Below are 13882 nucleotides of genomic sequence, written 5' to 3'. Positions count from 1 at the left end.
TTTTTTTTTTTTTTTTGCTTAAAGAACAAATCCTGTAAGGCAAGTGTGTGAAGATGTGCTTTGAACCCAAATTTCTGGCATCAACACTTCTTAGCTGCACAAACCAAAGGATACAATGCATCAAAAGATGTTTGTGAATAATGAAAAACTATCTCCTATGGTTGTTAAAGCCCAACTGAGAATGACTCCACTTTAGAAAACACTAATGGTTTAAGAGTGGCAGAGGAACCGATTTAAGTATAATAAAATCCTTGGGTGAAGACTTGGCCAAAAGAGGAAATGGAAGGGGACTATAATGATACAAAACAGTAATTTATTAGTAATTTTGAGCCATGCCCTCTACTTAGTTTGGTCTGGTATTTCATGAGAGATGGTTGCAGGCAAAGTCCACTATCATATCAGTCCATGTACATAATGCCACTAGCAAGAAAACTTTCAAATGAGATTGATGATTTTTAAACTAATAGAAACCAAATCTCGATAAAACATTTCATCAAACACTTGACTCACATACCAATACTCACGTGCCAATGTATTGCAAAAATACACAGCTTAGTTACAAAATGAAGAAGAGAACGAACATAAGTGAAGAAGAAACCAAACCTAAGGATTAGAGATTTCAAATTCTTCTCCTAAGGAAGAGAACCAACAACTTAGTTACAAGCAAACCAAACATAGCATCTTGTTGAGAAGGAAAGCCATGAGCAAAATGAGAGTCACGTGAGAGAGATCATCTCACCCTGCTTGAGCAGGGTGAGAGTCGCGAGAGTGAGAGAGAGAGAGAGATAGCCTCACCCAGCATGAGAGTCGTGAGCGGGGTGAGAGTCGCGAGAGTGAGAGAGAGAGAGATCGTGACAGTCAGGTTTTCTTTTTTCTTCCTATTTTGGTGGGGAAATAAAAAGGGAAGTTTTAGTGTATAAGTGATTTTTTTTTTTACATGTAAAATATATTTCCTTTGGAATCAAACATCTAAATTTATTTTTCTTGAGAAAAAAATTCCACTTTACATAAAAAATTTGCATTCCCCTTGCAACCAAACAATACCTAAAGGTATTTAGGAAGAAGCAGGTCCTCGGGGATGGGATCTTCAGGGAGTGGTGCAGTTGGTAGAAGGTCGCAGGGGAGGGGGTGCAAGATGGTAGAGATAGAAGGCGATGAGTGGCTGCAAGTGAGGGTCAATAGAGACGGTGTGCTAGAGCGATGAAGGTTCTATGGCATTCGTAGGGGTGCACGGGAGAGTGATTGCAGAGGTGGTTACTATTCATTCCTTGGATTTTTAGCAAAGCCCCATCAATTCCCACGCCTATCAACCAAACACCTCAACTACCCAAGGAGTGGTAAAACACGTACAACAATCCCACCCCAACAATTCTATCCATAGATATCCCCCCAATTAAATGGGTCCTTAGTATCTGGTAGGTCTGTTGGAGGACTTGGGATTATATTTTGTGACTGTAATGGAAAATGGCAACATGGTGCCTTTGAATCTTCTGTGTTCACATTGATTCTAATAGGCGAAGCATTGGCAATTCAAGTGGGCGTCCTCCAAAGATTGTATAATTGTTGAATCCGACAACAAAGTGATGGGGAGAAACGCACTAACCGAGAGATATACCCGGTTAATAGAAATGCGGACAAAATCTTCCCCTCATGGGTGAACCTAGGGTTTAAAGTATCTTGGATATCGATACAATATCCTTCGATACGTATCTTAAATTTAACCGATCGATACGATACACATTGATACGATACATAAAATTTTTCAAATCCTTTCGTATCAATATATATCCTATGATACATACCAATAAGCACCGATACACACCGATATGATACGATACACACCAATACTTTATGGAAAATATAAAATTGAAGTGAAAATGTATGCTTTGATATGTATCAGTATGTATCAATGAGTATTGGTATGTATCAGTCGATATATACCGATACAGTGCGCTACGGTCATATAATGGCCAAGATGGGTCATTTTTTAGAAAAAAAACATGATTTTTTGAGGGGTTTTTGTTCCAAAGTTGCTACCAGCTATATTTCTCTCTAAATAAAGTGGAAATCTAGGTTGAGAATAAGGATTTTACATTTATGGGACAATTACAAACCTTGAATTCTTAGTGCGATACCCTCAATTTAGTATTTATGCAAAATAAATGCTATCAATAGCTTTTTTTAACAAAATTTTTATGTAAAAGTGTTTAAAAAAGTGTTTCATATCTATTTATGTGCGTATCTTTAGCGTATCTCTGATACGATACGATACCCTCTGATGCGTATCTTAATTTTGGCCGACCGATACGATGATCGATACTAATACTTTAATCTTTGGGTGAACATAATAGGGAACAAATAAGTAGAGTTTGATGGAGCAATTTATCAAATACAATGTGTGCAATAATCAAGTTTCCAAGAAAGCAACTAAATGCATAAATCAGTGAAAAAATCTGTCATAGACACAAACACACACATCAACACTATTAATTTAACGAGGAAAACCTCCCCAATGTGGAGTAAAAATCATGGGACCATAGTCCACTAAAATCCACTATCTCCAAATAATAAGAATACACAAGAGTTTTCTCTAACTGAAATTAGAGGCATACAGTCATTTCAAACATCAAGGACAACATATCCTTAGCATGCATCATTAACAAGATGAATACCCAAAAGAAAGAAGGAAGAGATTTAAGAGATTTAAGAGATCTCACCAAAACATGGACAATGAAAACGTTGCTGGAACACTAAGTTAGAGAATCCCAAATGACAATCACACCATACATAATGAAGATCCATGTGTTTCGATACTTCTGTAAAAATATTAGCTAAATTAGACCATGGATGACAATCCGATTGAGCTCTTGAAGATGACTGCGCATTGTTCTCAAACCCAGAATTTTTTTGCTCCTTTTCTTTTATCTTCTTCTCCAAGTTTTGCCAATAGCAATTCTCCCTCTCCCCTTTTTTTTTTCACTTAAACCCTATTATATGAACAAAATTAAATGAGGAAATCCTCATCAATACTCTTGTAACAAAAGTGCCCTCCTTATGGGCCTCAAAAATAGAGATGAGCTTCACCTAAAGAAGGTGAGCTTCCTTGGATCATCCTCCACAAGGAGGGAAACCCAACTTAAAAAACCTCCCCCTCCTGACTATGTGGAAGGATTCGCTATACCGATGATCAAATGAAAAACGTCAAGCTTCTCCCATGGTAAGGCTTTCGTCAACATATCAGAACCATCATGATCTATATGAATTTTCTCAATTTTTAGCAACTTGAAATTTAGAACATCTCTTATCCAATGATATGTCACATCAATATACTTCAACCTAGCATGAAAAGTGGAATTCTTGCCAAGGTGGATAGCACTTTGACTGTCACAAAACATAACATATCGATCTTGCTTGAAACCAAGCTCCTGCACAAACTTCTTCATCCATAGCAACTCTTTGTAAGTTTCTGTTGCTACAATGAACTCTGCTTCGATAGTAGAAAGAGCAACACAATTTTACAGTCTTGATTGCCAAGCCACAACGCCACCTGAGAAGGTGATCAAGCAACCTAAAGTAGACTTACGAGAATCAATATCTTCGGTCATGTTTGCATCTATGTAACTAGCCAACAAAGGTTTTTCATTTTCAAAATAAAGTCTCAAATTGTTAGTGCCATGAAGATACCTCATAATCGACTTGACTGTATTCCAATGCTCTCTCCCAGGATTTGAGAGAAAACGACTAACTGTGCCAATTGCGTAAGCTATATCTGGCCTTGTACAAACCATGTTATACATCAAACTTTCCACTGTGGAGGCATATGGAACTCTTTCCATGTCTTTCCTTTCTTCATCAATAGAAGGACTCTGTTTAATGCGCAATCTAAAGTGAATAGCAAGAGGAGAGCTAACAGGTTTAGCTTTGTCCATCTTAAATCTTTGAAGCACCTTTTCAATGTACTTCTTTTATGATAATCATAACTTCTTAGCATTTCTATCTCATATGATTCTTATGCCAAGAATCTGTTTTGCCAACCCCAAGTCTTTCATTGCAAAAGACTTGCTCAACTGCTTCTTCAGCTTGTCAATCCTTAAAGCATTCTTGCTAACAATCAACATGTTATCTACATATAATAAAAGGATAACAAAGTTATTATTAGAGAATTTTTGTACAAAAACACAATGGTCAAAAGTAGTTTTCTTGTAGCCTTGCTCCCCCATAATTGATTTAAACTTCTTGTACCATTGGCTTGGTATCTGCTTTAAGCCATAAAGACTTTTCTTCAATCTGCACACATAATCCTTCTTTTCTTTAACTTTGAAACCTTCGGGTTGCTCCATATAAATCTTTTCCTCTAAATCACCATAAAGGAAGGCGATCTTTTCATCCATCTATTCAACCTCTAAGTTGAGACTAGCTATTAAACCAAGAACCAAATGAATAGATGATATCTTTACAACTAGAGAAAATATTTCAGGAAAATCAATGCCTTTCCTTTGACTAAATTACTTAACAACCAATCTAGCTTTGTATCATAGATGTAAGGAGTGTTCTTCTTATTTCACCCTATATACCCACCTATTCTTCAAAGCCCTTTTACCCTTAGGCAATTTCACCAACTCAAAGGTGTGATTCTCATACAATGACTTCATCTTATCTTGGATGGCTTCAACCCACTCATTCTTGTATTCATCTTCCATTTTTTTTTCAAAATATTCAGGTTCTCCCCTATCAGTTAATAATACATATTCATTTGTAGAATACGTGTAAAAGGTTGTTGGTCTCTATTAGATCTCCTGAGTAGAATCGGTGATGGAATTTCTAGTATGAGAAATTGCTCATGAGGACTATCATCTGTCTCAACTTGTATGGGAGTATCTGCATCATTCGTACTTTGTTGATCATTTTGAATTTCATCTCCAACCTACTCTGGTACTGGGGATGGAGGAACCAGATCCAAGCCAATTAAATCACCACTGGGTTCAAGACATGTCTTATCTACAGTATCAATATCATGTATGGTCTCTTCCTCCATAAATACATCTTGGCTTCTAATGATTTTCTTATTGATCGGATCATATAACTTATAACCAAATTCATCCTGACCATAGCCCACAAATACACACTGTTCTGTTTTGACATCAAGTTTAGACCTCTCATCCTTGGGAATATGCATAAATGCCTTGTATCCAAAAATACACAAGTGATTATAAGAGACATCCTTGTATGTCCAAACTCTATTTGGTACATCAAACTCTAGTGGAACACATGGTGTTAGATTCAAAACATGCACGACAGTATTTAAAGTCTCACCCCAAAAAGTTATTGGCAGCCTTTCCTGTGACAACAAATATCTGACTCTCTCCACCAGTGTCCTATTCATTCTCTCAACAAAACCATTCAACTAAAGAGTGTTTGGAGGTGTCTTTTGATGTCGAATAACCATTTCTCTACAATAATTATCAAATGGTCCTAAATACTCTCCCCCATTATCTGTGCGGATGCATTTCAACTTCTTTCCAGTTTGTCTCTCAACTGAGGCCATGAACTTCTTAAATACATCTAGCACCTGATCTTTTATCTTCAAGGTATAAACCCATAACTTCTTTGAGTGATCATCAATGAAAATTATAAAATAAAGTGACCCACCAGGTGTTCTTATCATCATAGGACCACACACATTGGAGTGTACCAAGTCAAGTACATTTGACTTCCTTAAAAGAGGAGAGCTCTTGAGGGAGGCTCTGTTTTACTACCCTGCCAAACAATGAGCACACTTTTTCAAATAAATATTATTCATTCCGGGTAGAATCTTCTTCTTCGACAATATCATCATTCCTTTGTCATTCATATGCCTAAGCATTTTGTGCCACAGCTCAATTGTACCCTCATTTTCCACTGTATTTACAATGCATTTGGAGAGCTTTGTTGCAATAAGTACAATGTTGAACACTTTTTACCACTTGCCACAACCATAGTACCTTTGGTGAGTTTCCATTATCCATTGCTGAAAGTATTACACAATCCCTTATCATTAAGTCTACTTGTAGAAATTAAATTCAAGCGGATGTCAGGAACATGTTTCACATCCTTAAGAACTAATCTTGTGTCGATATTGATTTCCAAACAAACATCTCCTATGCTAACAACTTTTACCAAGCCATCATTCCCTATCTTTACAATCTCAAAGTCACCGAATGTATAAGATGTGAAAAGGTCCTTTCGAGACATGATATGAATAGAAGCACCACTGTCAATCACCCAACTAGTCTCATGGCATGCAAGGTTAACAACATCGTTATCATAGACAATGAGAAAGTCATCTGAAATGGCAGTAACTCTTTTATCATTGCTATCATCATCTTTTTTCTTCTCTTTGGTTTTTTTCCTTTTTATTATCTCTTTTCAGCTTTCGAAAAAACTTCTTGGTATGACATTTCAAAGCACAATAATAGTATTCAACATTTACATACTTATTGGATATTCCTCTATTCTTATCTTTGTTCTTTGGATCTCTACTTTTGCTCCTCCCCCTTTTCTTGGTGACCAAAGCGTCTAAAGTGAAGAGGAATTATATGACTTTCTTCTCATCTCTTCATTCAGAATATTATTTTTGGTAAAATCCATCGAGATTATACCATCTGGAGCTGAGTTTGATAATGATGTTCTAAACGTCTCCCATGAGTCGGTAGAGTACCGACAAGCCACAGTCCCTGTATCTCTTCATCAAATTTGATACCCATTACAACCAACTGATTAATGATTCTTTAAAATGAATTCAAGTGATCTATCATTGGAATTCCATCTTGATATTCCAAAACCATAGTCTGTTTGATCAAAAATAGTTTATTATTTTCAGTCTTTCGAGCATACAATTGCTCAAGCTATAATCTTAAAGTATATGCATATGTCTCTTCACAAATATGGTTTAATACATTATCATCCACCCACTGTCTAATGTACCCACACAATTATCGATAAAAAATATTTCATTTCTCATCAGTTTTATTAGTGAGTTTCTCAGAATTAAAAACTGGTAGATAATAATTTTTTACATAAAGAAGATCCTTAATTTTTTCTTTTCAAACATGATAATTTGAACAATTCAAAGTAATCGTTCTACTTGTATTAATTTCCATTGTTCAGCCCATATATGCAAATTAACAAACAGCCTTGCTCTGATACCACTTTGATAGGGGAGAAATGCGCTGACCGAGAAATACCTGGTTAATAGAAACGTGGAACAAAATCTTTCCCTTGTGGATGAACCTAATAGGAAACAAATAAGTAGAGTTTGATGGAGTAATTTATCAAATATAATGCATGAAATAATCAAGCTTCTAAGAAAGCAACTAAATGCATAATCATTCAATAAATTTGTAATGGACACAAACACAAACATCAACACCATCAATTTAATGTGGAAAATTTTCCCAATGAGAAGAGTAAAAACCATAGGACTGTAGTTCACTAAAATCTACTATCTCCAAATAATGGGAATACACAAGAGTTTTCTTTAAATAAAATTAGAAGCATACAATCATTCCAAATATCAAGGACAATATATCTTTGGCATACGTCATCAACAAGATAAATACTCAAAAGAAAGAAGGAAGATATTGAAAAGATCTCACCAAAATAGGGGCAACGAAAATGTTACTAGAGCACTAAGTTAGGGAAACTCAAATGACAATCACACCGTACAGAATGAAGATCGGTGTGTTAAAATACTGCTGTAAAAAAATCAGCTCAATTGGACCACGAATGACTATCCAATCGAGCTCTTGAAGATGACTGCACATTGTTCTCAAACCCATAATTTTTCTACTCCTTTTCTTTTTTCTTCTTCTCTAAGTTTTGCTAATAGTAATTCACCCACTCTCCTTTTGTTTTTACTTAAACCCTATTATATAAGCAAGGTTAAATGAGAAAATCCTCATCAATACTCTTGTGACAAAAGTGCTATCCTTATGGGCCTAAAAAATAGAATTGGGTTTCACATAAAAAAGGTGAGCTTCCCTAGACCATCCTCCACAGGAAGGGAAACCCAACCCAACACAAAGTACTGATCTCTATCCTCAAGGACGAGCACATAGGCCCATCGATTTTAGTGGCCCACCTTTTTGGCACCGCGCATAGAATTATGTACTTTTCCTTTTATTCCAAAGGAGGAAAACAGTTTAATTGACTTTCTTACCATGAGGGCCTGGTCCTTGACATGTAGGACTAATTGACCAATTTCACTCCATGACTTCTTGAAGCTTGTAATTCGGAATTCATGTGTATAACACGCTCTTAACAAATTTTTTTTTTTGGCCAATTTCTTTGTGTATATATCATACTATTATATAAAAGCACGATGTGGAAAGTCTTTCACTTGAAAATTTATCCTTTCTTCTTCATTATCTTTCTTTCTATTCGTCTTTTGTTTTCTTAAATTGCTAGTACCCTTTATACTATTATATTTTTATAATAATTTTGTCCATTATTGTTTTAATGTCAGCCCCTCTTTGGTATCATTTTTCTTTTTGATTTTTACCTATTTAACAAAAATCATTAATGAAAATCGTTTTTTATCAAAAGATAAAAATGTTTTGGTAACTGCTTGAGAAAAATGATTTTTTGTGAGAAAAATGATTTTTTGTGAGAAATAGTTTGATATCCCTAGGTGTAAAATGGATTTTTGAAGAAATGGGTAAAGAGATGTTTCTTTCACAATCTTCCTTATAACTCTCTTTCTCCACTTTGGATTGAAGAAGATGGGGCAAGGGGCTTAGATTTCTAATTACAAAACAAATTAAATGACTACTTTATCCCTCCATATTGGAACTTTAAGCACGTGCTCATTAAAGTTCGATGTAAAAATAACTGAAAATCAATTTTGACAAAAGCACATAAAGACTCTTGATATCTTTTTGGTTTTTGTGTTTTGTCAAATTTTTTTTTTTTAAATAGAAACAATCTCCATAAAATACCAAATGCAACAAAAATTGTTTTTGTGAACAAAATTAAAAAGAAAAATAATACCAATGAGGACCGAATCATCCACGTTCCTTTTTTTCACTAAAACTCTTTCTCTGTTTCCTTCTTTTTCTTAGTACTTTCTCTCCCTCTCATTCTCTCACATGATTTTATCCACTTTCCTTTTTTATTTCTCTCTCTCTCTCTCTCTCACACACATGATTTTACCCATTAGTTTTTTAATTTCATCCACTATCCTTTTTTTCCTAAAACTCTTTCTCTGCCTCTTACTCACACGATTTTGTCCACCTTCCTTTTTTAATTAAAACTTTTTTTCCCCAAACTCTTTCTCTCCCTCCCACTATCACACGTTCCTCCCACTCTTTCTTATTTCTTTTACCTTATTCTTTCAAATGGCAGATTTGTTTGTTGCCCACGATTCTTTACTTCTCTACAGAAGTTTATCGGTGAATCTATCTAATAGGGTAAGATTGTTCACGTTTCCCATCTTATATTGTTATTAGTTGTTATTACCCTTTTTCCTAATAAGCACAAATTATTATTGTTCTTTTTTTCTTCTGATTCCCATCATAAAGGCTTTTAAGACGAAAGTGTATAAAGGAATAGCGGAAAACAGAGAAGGAACCGACTCCATTCAAGGTATTTTTTTTAATTTGATCTGAATTTGGGAATCACTGTTAGTTAATTGGTTGATTCGGTTGCGTTTCTAATAAATTCTGGTGATGATTGAAGGGTAATTTCTGTCTTCAAAGTTCTGGTTTGAATCAGTCAAGCCTGATCCTGGTTCAAGCCGCTTCAAATTGGCCTCTCCTTACAGCTTTTCTAGGGTTCTTCAACCGATTTGGAGGCCGATTTCGGCTTTTAAAACCCTGATTCTACCAGATGTTGATTTTTCACATAAAAGGGGCTGACCAGATTACTACCCAAATTGCTGTTGGAAAAAGAATTTTGGGTAAAGAGACAAAATTAGATTTGTTCTTCCCGGAGTGTAGTCTTGTATTGCTTGTGGTAACTGTTGCATGTACTTTTTCAAATCGATTGTTTAGTTATGTTAATGCATGTTAGATTATGATAAACCAATGAATTTCTTGGGAAATGGCTACAAATTTCATGGTCTTCTTTTACTTGTTTGTCTGAAAGAAATGAGCATTTGGCAAGTATTATAAACCCCATCCTTTCTTATAGAATGCTTCTAGATAGCTCTAGAGTCATTCAAGTATCTTACCATTTTCTGTTTGCATTTTCTAACTAACATTTTTGTATATGAACACTTGCAGAAATGGTGCATATCAGAGATCCTTAGAAATGAGATTTTTTTTATCAATCATGCTTTCCAACTAACTTGTTGACAATATAATATTTGTTCTACTCTCATGACATCATTCTTAGTTTTTAGTTTACTGTTTAAATTTTTCTTAATGTCTTGTTGATTAGGGCAGTATTCATTTAATCTTTTGTTTTGATTTTGTAATCATACTTGTTCTCTTATAACTCTAAAATGACATCCTATGGTAGACATGATGATCCCTCGTGGGTTTGCATTCCTTACTCTCATGGTACTTGTCACTATAACACTTTTGAGTCCTTACTTTCATGGTACCTGTCACTTTAACCCTTTTGAGTCCCTCTTCAAGTAGGACTTCTAATTTCTTGAGCTTAAACTGAAATTGCAAATCCGATTTGAGGAATGGTCATCAAGCTTGGTGCTTGATTGGTTGTTGCCTCAAATTTGATTTGAGGAAGACGACAAGGGTGTCATGATTCAGATTCCAATTATTGTTTCTTTTTTTTTGTTATCTCCAAGGTGTGGTTCACCGTGAGTTCAAGCTAGAGATAACTTGCTTATAGCTTAACTTTTTAGCATATCCAAATGATTCATAATATGTTTGTACATGTGCTTCCCAAGGCTTTTGAAGTTAGAAGTTTAACACCAACCAAGTTGTTTTGCAAATCTGGTCTTCCAACTAATTCAATCCTTTGAGGTATGTACATATTATTTAACGACTATTGTCATATATTTCTTTCATCACAATGGGAAGTAAATCTTTGAAAAGTATTTGTTTCACAATTCTCTCTCTCTCTCTTGGCCACACGTGCAAAATCTTTGCTAGTATATATATATATATATATATATATATGTACCCTATAAAATGACGTATTGGTGGGTTTTGGCAAACTTTACCATCTGACCCAAATGCCCCCATTTAACATCTCTCCATAATTATTTTATTTAAAAAAAAAATCTCACTCATCCTCTCACTATCCATAATCATATATATATATATATATCTTCCCTAAACGTGGAGGAGAGAAATTCTTTCCCTCCCCACTATTATAATTGTACGACTAATGCCCCCATTTAACATCTCTCCATAATTATTTAAAAAAAAAAATGCTTATTCATCCTCTTACTATCCATAATTATTATCTCTCTCTCTCTCTCTCTTCAAAACATGGAGGAGAAAAATTATCTCCCTCCCCATTATGCATAATTATCTCTCTCTCTCTCTCTCCCTCTCTCTTCACTAAACGTGGAGGAGAAAAACGTTGAGGAGAAAGGGGGAAGCAAATGTGCCCCCCCAGTTACTAAATTATCCATTCTCTCTCTCTCTCTCTCTCTCTCTCTCTCTATTACCTAAACATGGAGTAACAATTAGGAATCAAGGAATCCTTCCCTACAATTATAATATGCCCCTCGTTTACTACTTAAATTACAATTTTTTTGGGAAAACTTTACCAATTTAAATCTTCATAATTATTTTATTTAAAAAAGAAATCTCACTATCCATAATTATCTCTCTCCCTCTCTCCCCTAAATGTGGAGGAGAAAAATTCTCTCCCTCCCCACTATCCATAATTTCAAACTTAGCAAATTGCTATCCATTTGTAACACCAAGAGTCTCTCGCCTTCTGAAATAATTATCAAATTTTCTCATTCGCTCATCTCTTAAAGTCACGACTCTCATTCACTCCTCTCTTGAAACGTCTCCAGATAAGGCGCTATGTCCTAAAATGGATGACTAATCACTACAGAGATACTCAATGGTCACCTAGGATGAATGTATATATTCCATCCCCTACCAAAAGGAATTCAAGTGCTTGGGAACCTGAACAGACATTCAAGCTTGGGGATGATCAGGTATGTTTTCAAAATCTCTCCAATCTCATTTACTTGGCATTCACCCCTTCTTCATCACTATCTCCCACCATCCTCTAATATCCTCTCCTTCCTTCGGCTAAGTTGTAACAGACAAATGATTTATTCAATCCTCCTTGGAACAGGTATGTAGAATAAAAACTAGAGCATGATGGATTTATTGGAGCTATTAACACCAATTTTTTGCGCCATTGAGCTCCTTCAATTTATTTAGGGGTATTAATCCGGGTATGCTTTAAAAAATATTATACAATAGAAACACTGCACTTTATTTTGGCTGCAAATTGCTCTTTGATAATCCTCTTTTGCAACTGCTGCTTATTTAAAATCAGAAATAGTTTGGATGTTCTGTTTGAGATTTTAAAATGTAACCGCAAGCGTACGGATCAGTGTAGCTACGGGTCGAACACAAGGAGGACAACCACTTTATTTTTTTGCTTCTTTTAATAATGCGAAAGTGAACTGATTAATGGTTGTGAACTAATTCTAATTACCATCCTAAACATATGTATCTAAAATAACGTCCTAACCATTCGTCATCTAAGAATTTAAATACGCAAGCCACGCAATTAAAATTCAATAAATAAATAGCTGAAAGTAAACACCCCACGTAATTAAAAAGCAATGAGGAAAAAAAATGCTAAAATAAAAATAAAGTAAAAGAAAGGGGATAAAGCCAGAGAGAGACTCACAAGTAGGTTTCTCTACTTATCCCAAGAGATGCATCATAATATGAGCTTCCCTACTTGACTAGAGAGTCACTATTACAAGGATTACTCTACTTGGCTTTAGAGAAGGGGAGACAATTAAAATAAAAGCAATAAATTAATGGTTCTATGGCTAGGAGGGGCAAAGCCAACACATACACTAAACATGAACTTTGGGGGAAAGGGATAGCAATAATGTAACGACTGAAATTAAAATCCTAAATTAAGAAAGAAAGGGTAGTCAGAAGAGGTAATGAGAGGGGGGAGAGAAGACTACTGAAGGAGCCTACTTACTTGAACTTCAACTCTTGAACTAAAAACTTGATCGATTTGAGATACTACCAGTACTAAAAACTAGATCTGGACTAAACCAAATCTAAAATTTCTAGTATTAGAGAAAACAAATCTGAAGAAAAAAAAAATTGAACTTAAAAAACATGCTTCATAGCTTGTTCTTATCACATAGAACTAAGCCTAGAACTAGAATTTGAAAATTATAACTTCAATTGCTTAAATAATAAAAATAAAAGACTGAATAAAAAACAAAAGTGCTTGCATTAATTGAATAAAAAGAACTTACAAAAGTATTTAAAGCATAAACTTAGAACTAGAGCTGGAGAAAGAGAAAACTAGAGAAAGAGATAGAGCAACTAAAAAAAAAAAAAACGTAGAAGAAGAATGAAGTGCCTCCTCCCCTTGTGTTAATTCTATTATATAGAGAATGGGGAAGGGAAGCTAAAGATTTTAGCTTCTAAAAAAAGAAAAAAAGATTTTTTTTTTATCTTGTTGATGAGGTGGAGGAGAGAGAAGATAAAGAATTATAGGAAATAGGGAATCTCCAACGATTTTGCTTTTTTTTTTTTTAATTTTTTTTTCTTTCTCTTCTTCAAACGTGGGCAGCATCTTGGACGATTTTTTTTTCCTTTTCTATTTTTCTCCCTTTTTTTTTTTTTCTATTTTTCTATTTATTTCATTATTTCTCTCCTCTTGCATAAGAAACCCTTTGGCCAACCTCCTTTGAGTGATGAGTAGGAGA

The 13882-nt window shown here is 34.8% G+C and overlaps 1 long non-coding RNA gene across 1 annotated transcript; it reads left to right on the top strand.

Moving 5' to 3' along the window:
* The first annotated feature begins 9180 nt into the window (after positions 1-9180).
* LOC122067623 lies at positions 9181-10536 on the top strand. Its single transcript, XR_006136797.1, has 3 exons — positions 9181-9446; positions 9558-9621; positions 9715-10536. It is a non-coding gene; the product is annotated as an uncharacterized LOC122067623 (long non-coding RNA).
* The last annotated feature ends 3346 nt before the right edge of the window (positions 10537-13882 follow it).

This window comes from Macadamia integrifolia, unplaced genomic scaffold (genome assembly GCF_013358625.1).
Source record: "Macadamia integrifolia cultivar HAES 741 unplaced genomic scaffold, SCU_Mint_v3 scaffold3013, whole genome shotgun sequence".
Classification (NCBI taxonomy): Eukaryota; Viridiplantae; Streptophyta; class Magnoliopsida; order Proteales; family Proteaceae; genus Macadamia; species Macadamia integrifolia.
This window is presented reverse-complemented; position numbering and strand designations above follow the sequence as displayed.